The 7,236-nt window shown below is 37.3% G+C and overlaps 1 protein-coding gene across 5 annotated transcripts in view; it reads right to left on the bottom strand.

Moving 5' to 3' along the window:
- Positions 1-4,051: 4,051 nt before the first annotated feature.
- Positions 4,052-7,236, bottom strand: part of LOC5566678 (YTH domain-containing family protein 3) — a 71,659-nt gene continuing 68,474 nt past the window's right edge. For all 5 annotated transcript variants that reach the window (XM_021851501.1, XM_021851503.1, XM_021851502.1 and 2 more), the window contains one exon: positions 4,052-7,068. The gene's annotated coding sequence lies outside the window, so the exon portion shown is untranslated. The remainder of the gene's footprint in view (positions 7,069-7,236) is intronic.

Raw genomic sequence — 7,236 nt, 5'->3', positions numbered from 1 at the left:
AACAGTGAGTAGACACACACCCAAGGCGTGGTGGAACGATAAGGTAGAGAAGGCATGGCAGGATAAGATGGAGGCTGTGAAAAGGTTCCGTAGCTGCAGTACTATAGAAACGGCGATTGAAGTGAAAAAATGTTCGGCTATTTTCATTAAACTCAAAAATGAAGGTATCCGGAAACAAATAGAAGTACTGGCTGAAAGTGTAGATCCACAAACAAGTTCGAAAGTGCTATGGAGCAAAATTGCAAGGATATCGGGGAAAAGCAGCAAAAGAAGGGTCAATAATCCGGTACAAGAGGACGAAAAACTGGGAGAGGAGTTTTTGGATATACACGTTGGACCAAATGATGTGGACCTTGATGTACCATTATCTTACGGACCTGTATGTCAATATAATCTTATGAATGTAGAAAAATGGAGCAAGATTCTGTCATCGAAAAACCCAAAATCAGCGCCTTCCGGAGATATGATTACCTATGGCATGCTTAAGCAAGTGAAACCAGAGGTTAGAGATATCATTATAGAGCAAATAAATCAAATGTTCATTTCTGGTACACTAACGTATCATCTTAAGGAAATCAAAATAGTAGCGATTCCAAAGCCGGGTCGTGATCAGAATACTGTTCAAGGTAAACGACCCATATCATTAATCCCAACTATCACCAAGATCACCAACACGGCCGTCTTGCAGAAAATCCAGCAACATTTAAACAAAAGATGCATCTTGCCAAAACTTTCATTTGGGTTCAGGAGAAACGTTTCCACGTCAACGTGTCTTAATTACGTGGTGAACGTAATAAAACAAAACAAGAGAGCAGGTTTTATCACGGCAGTGACATTCCTTGATTTGAAAAATGCCTACAATGCTGTTAAAACGGATCTTTTGGAAGAAATCATGCAAGATTATCGATTCCCAGCAGAAGTCATTATTTGGGTCACGTCCTTCCTGAAAAACAGAAAAGTTATAATGAAAGTCGGAGATAAGATGCTGACGAGGGTGGTGAGTAATGGACTCCCACAGGGAGATGTAATGTCTCCCTCACTTTTCAATATATATACGGCGAAACTGCATACGACGATTGACGGTGATGTTGTTTTAGTCCAATTTGCGGATGATTTCGCTCTAATAGTAAGAGCAAAGTCCGTTGAATTACTAAACCAGAAAATGCAAACTCAATTAACAAACTTTGCATGTGAGGCTAAAGGTCTTAATTTAGATATCAATCCAGACAAGACCAAAGTGATCCTGTTTCATGGAGGAAACAACATTTTAAATATCAAAATCGATAACACAACGATAGAGATGGTTAATAGCCACAGGTACTTAGGACTACAAATTGACAGATTTTTGGGATTTGGTGGACAAATACGAATTGCAAAAGGTAAAATACAAGAACGCCTCAAGATGTTGAAAGTAATATCCAGCATTCGTAACGGCGGTCACCCTCAAACAATGAACCTAGTGTACAACGCTCTGGTCAGAAGCTGTGTGGAGTATGGGTCATCCGTAGTCAATAACGCATCAGCAACAAACAGGAAGTCAATTCAGACAGCTCTAAATGGATGCCTAAGAAAGGTCACCGGGTGTAGCAAAACGACACCTCTAAACTCATTGTTAGCAGTAGCGAGTCAAGAGCCATGGGATATACGAAGCGAATATATAACATGTAGAGAAATTGCAAAAATTATTGCACACCAAAATCCAGTTTACGAACAACTGCGAGAGCTTGATGAATATGAAGGGGACAATGAAAGGTTGACTTACCTAGAAAAACAGTACTTAGAACACCAAAGCGTTTTCAAGAGCATCAGTCCTATCCGGATGGTTGAGTCTCATCCAGAGTCAGAAGACATAGGTATCAATATGAACATAGGAACCGTAATCAAGAAACAAAATACTAATCCAAGGGTAATGAAGCAGATGGCGCTGGGGCTGATTAACGGCAAATATAGGACCAGGCCAAAAATATACACCGATGCATCGATTTTCAATGGTACTTGTGGAATCGGAGTCTTCGTGGAGTACCGGAATAAAAGGATTGCGCTTAGACTGGAACACCAAACATCCATCATGACGGCTGAACTACTGGCAATTAAAGTGGCATCCGACGAGATAAAAGCATATAAGACGCGGAATGTAGTGATTTTCACGGATTCGCTATCGTCCTGTACGCTACTCGAGCACAGTCAAAGGGACTCAGAGAGGAGCGAAATAGCAGATGAAATCATCCGAACCTGCCGGGAGTGGAATGTCGATATCCAGTGGATCCCGAGTCACATCGAGATTGGCGGAAACGATTTGGCCGACTCCTTGGCTAAACACGGAGCACAACATGGAGAACTCTTGGAACACCCGATTATGTTGAAGGATGCTTTTTTGCAATTGCTGAAAATAAAACAAGAAAAAGTCAACGCCTGGTATGAAGACTATGCCAAGGAAAAAGGGAAAAAGTTCTTTGAAATTCAACCAGAATTCAAGGAAAAGCCATGGTATTACAATTTACCCTTCAACAATGTTGAAACGAGAACTCTGAACAGGCTGTTAATTGGACACGACTACAGTAAATACTGGCTTCACAAAATGAAGTTAAAAGACAGTCCAAACTGCGATTTCTGCGACGAGACGGAAACAGCAGAACATCTTGTACTACACTGCAAACAATACTCGCAAATAAGAAAAAAATATGACTATGATGGCAAATTTCAAAATACAAAACAGCTATTCGAAGCGAAGGATATTAAAATTCTTCGGGAAGTTGTCGATTTTTTAAAGAAAGCACAACTAAAGATATAAAATGATCGAAAAATAGTTCCAAACACAAAAAGCACGAAAACCTTCAGACCAAAACAAACCACGATAGGCAAAGGCTGATGAGCTAATCAGCTATACCGCCTACTGAGAGCAAGACGCTGCTCAGCAGCTACAGGGGTGGGCTGTCAAATCGACGTAAAAGAAACAGATGGATGTATGGTCGCTGTCACCTATCCAACCAACAACAGAAGAGAAGAAGAAGACTGCAGTTACTGTCGACTAAAAAATTTGCTCGGCACGCCTCGTCCCTTTTGTAATTTTCTCGGAAATCAGCAGAAAAATTACGTGTTTGTTAACATTTATCCGCTGCGCAATCCTCTGACGATTCACACCGACATACTTGTTCAAAGATTTTTGGGAACGTTTTCTAACGCTTCGAACATCTCTTGTCAGTGTGACTATTGCCGGCAGCCGCATCCTTATGGCACTTTTCCCATAAGAACTGCTGATGAATCTCTAAATCAACCGCATTTTGAGACGTGTTCATTTGAATTGATAACATCTCGAGCGAATTTGTTTGTTCAGTCTCGGAAATCTCGTCAGCGGGAAGCTGACAGAACAAAGAATCATCTGAAAGTTTTGATTGGTGTGTTTTAATAGAAAAATACTGTGTATTTGACGTTTGAAATATGGTTGCCGATAATAGTCGAATGGTGCCGTAAATTACCCTATATGACGTCGTTTTTTACTATATGACTGAAACAATTCTCCTTTTTTATTGAACACCCGATACATGTAAAAAGACGGATTGACCAAAACTGCTTTCACCCATCTCAAGCGTATTTTCAAGTATTCTGCAAAACTCGCCCCACTAACTGATAGAGCTGATTTCTCATTTAGCTGCTAGTTAGATAACTTGCATGAATAAATGGAAAAGCATTCGAAATGGACGGAAGATTTGAATATCAAAGGTTGTCAGTGTAGCACCAGCAACAACGCATCAATAAAGAGAGACATGAAGAAAAGGAAGTATCGACATATAGTGAAACAATTTAAGGAACTGAAGAAATCTACTAGATAAGTTTTATATAGCGAACGAAAATGCTGAACTTTCCGCATATATCGAGGGTAACAAGTAAGTTTTTCTCAGAGAATATCTTCAAACCCAAATAAAATAATACAACTCTTCACTTTATAATCAATATGCCTTTTATTAGTTTTTTTTCTCCAACACTTGCATCATTAGGTTTTTCTACCATTTTCTTCAAGTTTTGTTTTATTATGTTCCTTACCCTATGTACACATCATCCTCTCAGCAATCAACGTCATCTTCATAGTTTAGTTTTCCTTCTGTCTACAAATCTTTGCAATTGATTAGCATAACTTTCATTACTTCATTAATAATTAATATTCATCTCGTACTATGCTGTTTCGTTTTTTTTTGTTTTCTGCATTTCATCAGTTTTGTCTGTTTCAATAATCACGTGTAGTTAGATTGATTGAAAACGATAATAATCAAGAATCAAAGCTTGTGTGATAACCGTTTATACTTTCATTCGAATCCTTTTCCCACGTATCGCAACAAATCCCAGCTTAGTCATCCGCGGTTTTTAGACCTATGCTTAATTAGAGCTATGCGCGAAAGGCGCAAATTCTTTACCGTTAGTTTCTTTTCGGGGACAGACTTTTTTCTTGTTATCAGTTCTAGAATTATAAAATTTGATTTCATTTTCATCATTAATAGAAACGATAAGACAATCGTTTTATCAATGAAAAGGGATTAAATGATAAATTAAATGTATTTTATATAAAAAATGATCAATCCACCTACGATAGTGGAACAAATCCTTTTATGCTATGTAATAATTAAGATTTGTGTAGGTGTGTTTGTGTGGTGTTCTTCTCTTACCTAAAAAAACATGATTCTTCAGCAATATTTGATTTATCAGTTTCTATTTGATTCCCTAAACTCGTTATATCTAACATTGACAGTTAATGTTGATGCATTTTGTATCTATTTTTGTAGCACGAATAATGATTTTCCTTTTGCTAGATTAAGTTCTAAATCTTCCATGTTCTCAATTTGTTTCTGTATGTTTTGTTTAAGCTGTTTCGGACACAGCTGGTTTTCAAATGTTTCGTGTAGGGTTATATTTTTTTTGTTTTAGGTTATTTTGAACTTAGAGTCTCACTTTATACTACGCGTTTCATAATGTTCCAGTTAATCTTAATATTAATTGCGAGAAAAAAAAAAACATTAGAAATGTCTTCTTAAAACAGCTTTGAACCGATGAATTTGAACAGTGTTATCCTTGGCTAAATGTCAATTTTAATTTAAGTTCGTTTTTTGTTAGTTATCTTTAAATTGTAGTGTATTTGAGAATTAAATAGCACAATTTTTGCTTACTCTTGACTTTTTCTTTATCGAGGGAAAAAACTAAAGAAAAAATTGAAACAATAAAACACCATCGTGTTCGTTACCTGCGCTGGCATCCACACGGCCTCCAAGTTCCCCGCTGATGACCGCAGAGTCGGATCGATGATGGGGCACTGAGTTTTCATATGTCTTCTTCTTCTGCTGCTGCTGACCATCTTTCACCACGTACTCGCACTTTCGATTTCGGATTTCTCACGCTAACACTCTCACAGTAAACTAGTAATCAACATGTGTATCACAAATAGGTTTCCACTTGTAAAAAGTGTCCATTTTTCGTTTCGTAGAAAACATGTCCATTTAACTTTTAGATCGCTTCATGGAACTGTTAGTGTCCATTTTTGTTGCACGCACATTACGCTTCAAATGGGAAGCCGGTTTCCCCTTTTTTTTCTTTCTCTACACGAGGCAGTTTGTTCAGAAAAAATGAACTAAACTGTCGTTTGACTATTTTGCAAAGACGATGAATTTTTCAACTGTTGGAGGAATACTTTTTGTTCATTTTGCTTAAAAAGTTGGACAAACACTAAGTTATGATTAGAAAATTAAAATATCAACAAAAAACAAATTCGCTTCTTTACAAAAGAAATGGAAAGTCTTGCTTGAACTACACTTAATACTTGGCAATTTGTTCACGTGTCTTTCTGTAGCTTTAGTTTTGTTTTATTACGATTCAAGGGTACTTTTTTCTTCGTTCAGTCGACGTTAACGGTAAATCGTTCATTTTTTGGTTCTTTGAAACTTTACACACATTCCGGTTTAGTCCTTCTTCGGCAGTCTTCTGTGGGCGCGACGGCATCAGAGCTCGTTGAGTATCTCGTTAAATTCACTTTCGAAAGCACTAACACAGGTCTTAGTCTCTCTCTGTTGCACGAAATCATCTTCATCATCATCACCACCGTCCAGCAGCGGAGATACAGTTGGGATACACGGGAAATCGGGAACAATCTCTGCAGCTAATCATTAAAATGTCCAAAACTTTCTGCTCGTCGTCCCCGAATTCAGGACTAGGATCAGCCAGTCTTACGAAAATACGTTTTAAAAGAAAATCAAACAAAAAATGTGCTTTAACAACTTTGTTACACTTCATGACTGTTCTGTTAATCATTGTGGATCTGTGTTAATCGTGTTGTAACTAACGGCAGCACTTTGTTGAAGTTTTTCTTACCTTGTTTGGTGATTCTCTTGAAAGTAGAAAAGTAAAGCATTTCGATAGGAATATTATAACGTCGTGTTAACATTCTCAAACTAAGTCACGCTCGTATTATTGTGGCAATAAAAAATGTTATCACTTCTTTGATTACCGCTTTTTGTGTTGTTTTACTTTGAAGGGGGATTATACATTATTTTCTGATTCTGCATAATTATTCAACAAATCCTACTAATTTCTTGTCGTTTTTTTTAGTTTTGTTTTAAGAGCAATCATTTCTTAACGGGTTTTAAATATTTGTTTTTCCTTTGTTATCATCGATATATATTAGTTATCAGCTTTTCCTCTGCTTATCCTTATATCTGCTGTTACACTAACACTCTTGCCAACCAAAAAACTGCTTGGCTTTTCTCGCACTTTTCATCCTAATTATTTATGTGTTGTATTTAGCTTACTTTATTTTTCCACAATACGTGCCTCTGTTTTATGTTCGTGTCTGTCGCTATCTATTACATAGTATAAATCAATCAAGTTGTTAAAATGTATGTGTGTGGGTTTAGTGTATCAGTGTGTGTCATTCGCAGCATTATCATTTTCAATTTCGCCTGTTGACTTGAGCGATTAGAAGCACCTCTCCGCTGTGATAGATTCTGGGATCTACTGCTGTTGTTGCAATCCGAGAGCGCCACTTTGGAATCCTTGACCAGCTTGCTGCAGCTGTTGTTCATTGTGATTCTGTGAACAAGAAATACAGATAATTGAAGTAGAGGGAAGAAACAAATTCTAGAAAAAATAAATAATCGCGTGAGAGATTATTGAAATTCTTCATTGAAAATGAGACTTTTTAGTGACCAAGTCTTAAAAAGCGTCCTGCATCCAGCCCTGCAAATATAGAAATAACAC

This window comes from Aedes aegypti, chromosome 3, assembly GCF_002204515.2.
Source record: "Aedes aegypti strain LVP_AGWG chromosome 3, AaegL5.0 Primary Assembly, whole genome shotgun sequence".
Lineage (NCBI taxonomy): Eukaryota > Metazoa > Arthropoda > Insecta > Diptera > Culicidae > Aedes > Aedes aegypti.
The sequence above is the reverse complement of the archived record's forward strand: the minus strand, read 5'-3'. Positions and strand labels throughout refer to the sequence as shown.